Below are 8162 nucleotides of genomic sequence, written 5' to 3'. Positions count from 1 at the left end.
ATTTAGAGCTGAGAGAGGAAAAAGCCTTGTACAAGGTCAAATCAAATAAGCCAGAGGTCAAGACCAATGTGACTTGTGTAAATAGTCATTTTTATTCAAGTTTTCCTTTCCATTGGCAATATCACCACTGCCCACAGTGGCATCCACCAACCATTATGAGAAAAAATTCTCTAGAGAAACAGAATCGCACACATATCTTTGTTATGTATGAAAGGAAACTTATTATAAGGAATTGGCTCCTGCGATTATGGAGGCTGGAAAGTCCCCACACTGTGCTATCTGCCAGCAGGAAGAATGGCGGTGTAATTCAGTTCAGGTCCAGAGTCCTGAGAACCAGGGGGTGCTGAGGGCAGGAGGAGATCCATGTCTCAGCTCAAGTGATCAGGCAGGAAGGAGCAAATTTCTCTTTCTTCCTTTTTGATCTATTTAGGCCCTCAATGGGCTTTCCTGATGGCTCAGATGGTAAAGAATCCTCCTGCAATGCGGGAGACCTGAGTTCGATCCCTGGGTTGGGAAGATCCCCTGGAGGAGGGCATGGCATCCCACTCCAGTATTCTTCCCTGGAGAATCCTCATGGACAGAGGAGCCTGGCGGGCTACATACAGTCCGTGGGGTTGCAAAGAATCAAACACGACCGAGCTACTAAGCACAGCAGAGCCCAGACCCTCAATGGATTGAACGATGACCCACCCACAGAGGAGGGTAAACCAACTGACCGAGCCCACCCAGCCAAATGTTAATTTCATCCAGAAACACTCTCAGGCTCACCCAGAGAACGATCGCATCATGTAGTTGCTCAGTGGTGTCCAACTCTTTGCCAGGCTGTGGTCCGCCAGGCTCCTCTGTCCATGGGATTTTCCAGGCAAGAATACTGGAGTGGGTTGCCAGTTCCTTCTCCAGGGGATCTGCCTGACCCAGAAATTGAAGCGGGGTCTCCCACATTGCAAGGAGTTTCTTGACCAGAAAATAATGTTTAGCTAAATATCTGGATATGATCCAGTCAAGTGGACACATTAAATTAACCACCACAGTTCCTCAAGTGAAATATAGGGGTAAGAATTACGCCGCCCTAGGAAACACAGTAAAATCTCTCATTGTTCTGGAGGCTAGGAAGTCCAAGATCAAGGCACCAACAGATTCAGTGTCTGGTGACAGCTTGCTTCTCTAGTTCACAGAAAGTGTCTTCTAGTTCACATTAGTGTCCCCCAGTGGCTGAGGGTCAAGAGAGGCCCCTGGGGTCTTATTTGTAAAGGTATCAATCCCATTCAAGAGGACTGCACCCTCATCACCTCCTCGTGGCCTCACTCCGTGGATTAGGCTCAACATGTGACTTCTGGCCCCTCTGCTGTGCGTCCATGGACCTCTCCAGGCAAGAATGGGTGTTCTACTGGAGTGGGTACCCATCCCCTTCTCCAGGGGGTCTTCTCGACCCAGGGATTGAACTCGGGTACTCTTGCATTGTAGGCAGATTCTTTGCCATCTGAGCTACCAGGGAAGCCCCCCATGAATTCTGGGGGGCGGGGGACACACAGTCAGCGTGTGGCAGGTGCCTGGCACAGGGCCCAGCACACTGCAGGCGATCATCAGATGTGGGGCTTCTTCCCTTCCGAGGTCCTTCCTGCTCTCCTTCTGGAATCTGAGCAGCAAAAAGTTATCAAGCAAAGCTTAAGTAACTGAGTCAAAAGTGGCCAAGGTTGCCTGGTATTGAATATTTGGGAGGTTGGGGGACAGGTCTCCCAAGGTCAGGCAGTCAGTCCCTGGGCAGCTGTGTCCGGGAGCGGTAGCTGCTGGGGGCTTGGGCAGGTACGAAACGGTCCCAAAGGATGAGCGCTATCCCTGGGAGGCTGTGTGAGGGCGAGGGGCATCTGAGGTGGTGGCAGACAGTGGGAGACAAAAGAGGATGCAGAATAGAAGATAGAAAAATAGAAAGAAATATAAACATTTCCCGCCATGAAATTATGAAATCGCCATTTCTGACAATTTACTTGTGTGTAATAAAAACTATGTTCACACCAGGTCAACAAAGTGTGGATGAGATTTTATAACAGGAGGCTTTATTGGACAGAATCTCAATACATATTTTCCCCTGTAGGAACTCTCAATTCTCTCATAAAAATTTATTACAGCTTTTGCTAGGTATGCACTAAACACAAGCCGTTGTAAGCAGGGCAGGCAACACTGGCCTTGGAGCCTCCAATCCTGAGTCCCACCGCAACAGAAAACAACTGTCGGCAAGAGTACCGCATGAAAGGTTAACAGCGCCACATGGGGAGGGCTTCTGGCAATTATTCTCAATGGAGCTAAACTTCTGTTTAATAAATTAGGAGAAAATAAAGCTAAAACTCCGATGGAGACAAACACTACAGAGGACGGTAACAATTTGCTTCGTTTGTTTTATGTTCGGGTTGCAGCTGTTGGTGAACAGTTGCCCATATGCACGCCCGCAGGGAAGCAGAGTCACGTGGGCACACGGTGACGGGCATGTTTGGTCCAGCATAAGCACACAGATGTCCACCCCTTTTCCTGTGGGTCCGACTTCAGAGACAGAACATCGTACAGGAGCCAGGCATTTGCAGCTCCCTCTGTCCCCTTAAAATAAAATATCTTTAGTTTTTCTAAATCCCAGTTTCCAAAAGTATTTTTGAAGCATCTAAAGATACAGTACATTTCCATGTGGAATGCTGAACTAGCTGGCACCTACCTTAGGTTTCCTGAGTACAGGCTCCCTTCTGTTCTCTGGACGCCCCCCCTCAAGCTATGGATAGTGTAAGCCCCCCCCCCCCCTCACTCTGCACAACCCCCGCCTCCTCCCAAATAGAGAAGTCTAGTAGCTCAGTTGGTAAAGCATCTGCCTACAATGCAGGAGACCCGGGTTCGACCCCTGGGTGGGGAAGGCCCCCTGGAGAAGGAAAGGGCTGCCCACTCTAGTATTCTTGCCTGGAGAATTTCAAGGACAGGGGAGCCTGACGGGTTACAGTCCATGGGGTCACAGAGTCAGACACGACCGAGTGACTCACACACACATGAAAAGTGAAGGAAAGAAAAGAATTCAACTTGGGTGCACTCATAACTTGGAGCTACCAGGGTTCAAAGGGCAGCGTCTAGCCAGTCTACTGCAGGAAGGTGGTGGCTCCCATCTGGACACGGGGTGGGATGAACCTGCGTGTGGGAGATGGCCATGCTCCATTAGGGAGGATGGGTGTTCAGACCAGGCAGTGGTTTTTAGTTGCTAAATCATGTCCAACTCTTTGCCACCCCATGGACTGTAGACCATCAGGCTCCTCTGTCTATGGGATTTTCCAGGCGAGAATACTGGAGTGGGCTTCCATTTCCTTCTCCAGGGGATCTTTCCCACCTGGGGATAGAACCTGGGTCTCCTGAATTGCAGGCAGAGCCACTGGGGAATAGGGTGGCTGAAATGTCCCATTGGCATCTGCTCCATACGACATAACGGCAGAGTGACAGATTTATGTCCTCCAAGGAGCTGCCTCACCACAACCGACAATGAACATCCAAATGGCAAAGGTCTGAATTCCTTCTCGCAAGCTAGCCTAAGAAATTACAGACTGGCCTATCCCAGTGTTTATAAAAATTGCCCGTGTGGTAATGAGGGTATGGCAAGGCAGCTCTTTTATTTGTCCCTGGACTTGCACGGTTTCCCCTGAAGAAATCCTGATGGGGCTGGCGAGACACTGAACTCCTTAAATGTCCTTCAGATGTTCCACACTTGAGGAAGTATGTTTACACATTTGTAAAATAGGGTCGTTGAGGTTTGGAATGATTTCAACCTGCAAGGGAACTTGGCATTTGAATACAGCATGGGCTTTGGTTACTGATAATCCAAGCAAAGATTTGGCGTCCACGGCTTGAATGCTGGGCCATGGTGGACTGCACCTCTGGGGGCTGGTTGTTTGGTATTTGAGGCAGGCAGGAGCCATCTCTCTGATCTGCCCACTGGGAGATTTGACCGGCTCAGGTCAATCAGTCAGTTGTGCACCGTCGCAGTAGCATCTGATACTCCCTAAATACAGTCCCTATGAGTCATCTGGGGTATTTCGGAGGCCTTGACGACTCTAATCTGACTTTCAGGAATCAGCGTGGGATTCCTGTCTCCAAGTACAGGTTTTAGACTCTTCAAAATGTGAACTTCAGTTTCTATTAAACACGTGCAGCCAGGCTGCCCTGGTGGCTCAGTGGTAAAGAACCCACCTGTCAAGGCAGGATACATGGGTCCCATCCCTGATCTGGGAAGATCCCACAAGCTGTGGAGCAACTAAGCCTGTGCTCTGCAAGTACTGAGCTTGTGCTGCAGAGCCTGGGAGCCACAGCTACCGAGCTCATGTGCTGCAAGTACTGAAGCCTGTGTGCCTAGAGACCATGCTCCACAACAAGAGGAGCTATTGCAATGAGAAGCCCGCACACCACAGCTGGAGAAAAGCCCCGCTCGCCACAGCTAGAGGAAAAAAGCCCTCAAAGCAAAGAAGACCCAGCACAGCCAAAAATAAATAAATGAACATTAAATATGTAAATAAATAAACATTAAAAAACACACATGTGCAACCACTGTTCCACACCAATGAGTAAGATACTGACTGTAGTCACTAGGCCTCCAAGAGAAAGGACACAGGAAATGCCCCCAAGTCAGTGTTCCTAAGAGCGCACGTGCTCCAAAAGGTATGAACACAGTCTTTTCAGTCAAAAACTTAAATTATTTCAAAAGTCCCTTACATGTGGGTATATGTGGTAAACTATCACACGGCTGGGAAAGATTGAAGGCAGGAGGAGAAAGGGGCAACAGAGGATGAAAGGGTTGGATGGCATCACCGACTCAATGGACATGAGTTTGAGCAAACTCCAGGAGATGGTGAAGGACAGGGAGGCCTGGTGTGCCGCAGTCCGTGGGGTCGCAAAGAGTCGGGCACGAATGAGCCACTGAACAACAATATCACATTGCTAAGACTGAGTGGATGCATAATGCTGGAACGTCAGTGCTAAACACACATTCACACGACACACCACGTGAACAAATTCAACACCCCCCACCCCGCCCCCAGAGATGGGTATGAGTGTGAAGGGTGGAAGGGTGGCCGAACTGTTACTTGGCACAAGGGTAACTTTTGCAAATCTGGTTGTTTCTGCTGTGAATTCTTCCAGTTGTCCCCAGGGGTCATGGGTCCTGCCCACGAGGACCCTGTGTCATTATGGAATGTGTACACACCCTTCTGAAGACATAGCTTCATTCCCACTCAGGTGTATTGTCAGCGGATGCACCCTGGTCAATGAGGTTGGTTTCCCAAGAATGAATCTTGCTTGACCTCCCAATTCACTGTGTAACGTGGATGCTCCACAAAAGAAATGCAATGCATTCAGCATCTCCCACCCTCCCATCCACCCTTCCTTCCTTTCTTCTCTCTCTTTCTTCCTTCTCTTTTTCACCAGCTAAATCATGTGGATTTCCCCCCATGTCTTCTTTATAAAAGAGCTCTAATTTTGGAACTCCCAAGTTCAAGACCTCGACACCCTCCCCTGGGTCACAGATCACATGCACTCTGTCTCACCACCTCCTCAGCACACACCTGATCTCACTCCTGGACACACAGCTAGCTCTCGTCCCACTAGACTGCACACCAGACGTGCTTCACGCCTCCCTCGTGTCTTGTCACATGATCTTCCCCAGTGCGGGTTCAGGCCCAATGTCACCACCTCTAGGAACCTTCCCGAACCCTCGTTCCCCACTGTCAAGCATGTCAGCCCTCCCTCTGTGCCTCTAGCCCCGTGCATAGACCTCGAGGGCAGCCTCAGCCTCCGTCCTGTAGAGTAATCCCGGTCTCCCCAGAGCCTGACCCAGCCCGGGGCCGGACACACGGAGGGTGCTCTGTAAATGTCAGACTGAGAGGCGGGCATTCCTGCAGTGCTGGGCTGGAAGCCGTGGCTGCCGTGGGCCGCTCTCCAGCCTCTCCAGAACTCGGCTACCCTGGACGTCGCAGACCACAGTGATCAGTCCAGGTCAAGCTGAGCGAAGCCTCGTGTCCTAGCCACGTTTCCCTCCTGATGCAGATTACCTGGGAAGGCAGGCATTTCCACTCATGGGGATTCCTCTCTCCTAGACAGCTGGTTCCCAGAAATGCCCAGGGCCTGCTCCTTCGATCTGTATGTGTGGAAGGAGGCCGAAAGAGGGCTTTGACTTTGTGGCAGCATCTCAACTGGAGAGGCTGGAGTGAGCCTGAGGTCCCTACATTTCTTCCTTCCACCAGCAGGGCAAAGGCAGCTGGCCAGAGGTCAGGCTAGCTCATTGAGGGCTTCATTCCAGATGCTGTGGATCTCTCGGGAAAGTAGTGGGAGCCCCAAATACATCCAGGATCTTTGTCCTCCCCCTGGTGCCTGTGGTCCAAAGGACATGAGCGGATGCAAGGAATTTTTGGCACCCGATAAAACATCCTCATTAAAATCATAGGTAAATTAGTGGATGCTGAATTGGGGTAAATTCTAAAAATGCACAGCCCGTGGTCCCCCCCAACCCACAGGGTCACAGTACGGTCCTGCAAAGACATCATCCATGGGCACCTAAGTATGTAAAAGGACAGAACCAGGACCTGGGCACGGCCTGATCTTTCCATCCTCTCTCAGAAAGAAAGGCATCATGAGAAAGGAAACTAATTTCACAAACATGAGGACAGAGGTTTATTGCTCACGGTGACAGAAGGCTAAGCTGAGTCCTAGAAGGAAGGTACAGTTGGTGTGAGAAGAGTCAAGGCAACTCCCCCTCCTCCCTGGCTGCCGCGATGTCTCCGGAAAAGCAGGCAGGCTCTCAGGGGAACATCTTTGGGGGGTCGGCTGACCATAAGACACACAAACCCCCAAAGCCATGACCCTCACCCCTCAGCGGGTCCCAGGGCTCTGAAATCCCCTCCTTCAAGAAGCAGCATAAAGAAAAGTTGGAGTTGCAGAGTGACTGAGAAAGCCATCGTGGGTGGAGTTTGAACCTACAAGTTCAGAGCATGTTTGTTGCGCTAGGAACTGAGCCCTGTATGTGGGTTTAGGATCTGAGATCCTCTCCATTCCAGGCTCTGTTCTCCGGCTTCTTAAAACGCTTTCACACCGAGCCCAGCTGTCCAACAGCACTCAGGCCTTCAACATCAAGCCGTCCGCTGGGCTGCTGTCAAGGAAGTCATCCCAGACCCTTGACAGAGATGCTGATCTGGACCTTCCTAAGTGTTTTACCTGAGAAATCCATGTGACATTTGATAAATTACCAAATGAGGTAGATAATTATCTTGGGAATAATGAAGCTGGGGAAATTTTATAGACTGTATATAGATGAATATAAACATTTATCTAAAGGTAATCCTAGCAGAGTTGGTGGGTGTTGATCACTAATGAAGTGATTTTCTTCTCACTTCTCCTTGGGTTTTGATACCTGTGTCCTATTAATAATGAAAATACCCAATCAGCTGGCATATTTGGGGGGCTGTCATGATGATGCCAAAACAACTGGTTCTGTCGGTTTATTGGCAGTCCTAAGGTTTAGTATAAATTACAAAATGCCTCTTCTCGAGATATGTGACATTACAGGTGACAGATCTTATTTTTTAGCTAAAGAAGAGGTGAAAGGGATCAAGTTGCTTCTGGGAGTATAATCTGTTGCTTGCACAGAGCAAGCAGGAAGAGAAGTTGACAGTTATTCCTCCAACCTGACATTGACGAAAACTTATTTGATTGTTTGAATCTGACTATTGACCTCAGCCACTGGGTCACTACTCCTCCACTGCCCAAAGAGTATTTGTGTGAAAGAGAGACGGTCGGATTCGATGGTGCATATTTTCCTGGCTCTTTGCTTGTCTTCAACCTTACTGATGCTTTCGGGGTTGGGAGAGTGAAGAGGGAACAGCTGCTTGATGCTAGGAAAGCGCAACAACAGTGAGTATCTGTTGTGATTCAAACCAGAGGGGCCAAATGTGCGCTGGACCAGAGCAGTTTTGTCTCAGCAGCACACCAAGTCTGTATGGGCAGTGATGTGCTGGGAGGTGTTCAGCAATGAGTTTTCAGGGGAGAAAAGGGCCTGGTTTGTAGCCTTTGCTGACTTTCACGGTTTAAATATGCCCATCACGGCTGATTTCAAGCTACCAGGGTGATGTCCCAGAACACAGAATTGGGAAGGGCTG

The sequence above is a fragment of the Muntiacus reevesi genome, chromosome 2 (assembly GCF_963930625.1).
Source record: "Muntiacus reevesi chromosome 2, mMunRee1.1, whole genome shotgun sequence".
Taxonomy (NCBI): domain Eukaryota; kingdom Metazoa; phylum Chordata; class Mammalia; order Artiodactyla; family Cervidae; genus Muntiacus; species Muntiacus reevesi.
The sequence above is the reverse complement of the archived record's forward strand: the minus strand, read 5'-3'. Positions refer to the sequence as shown.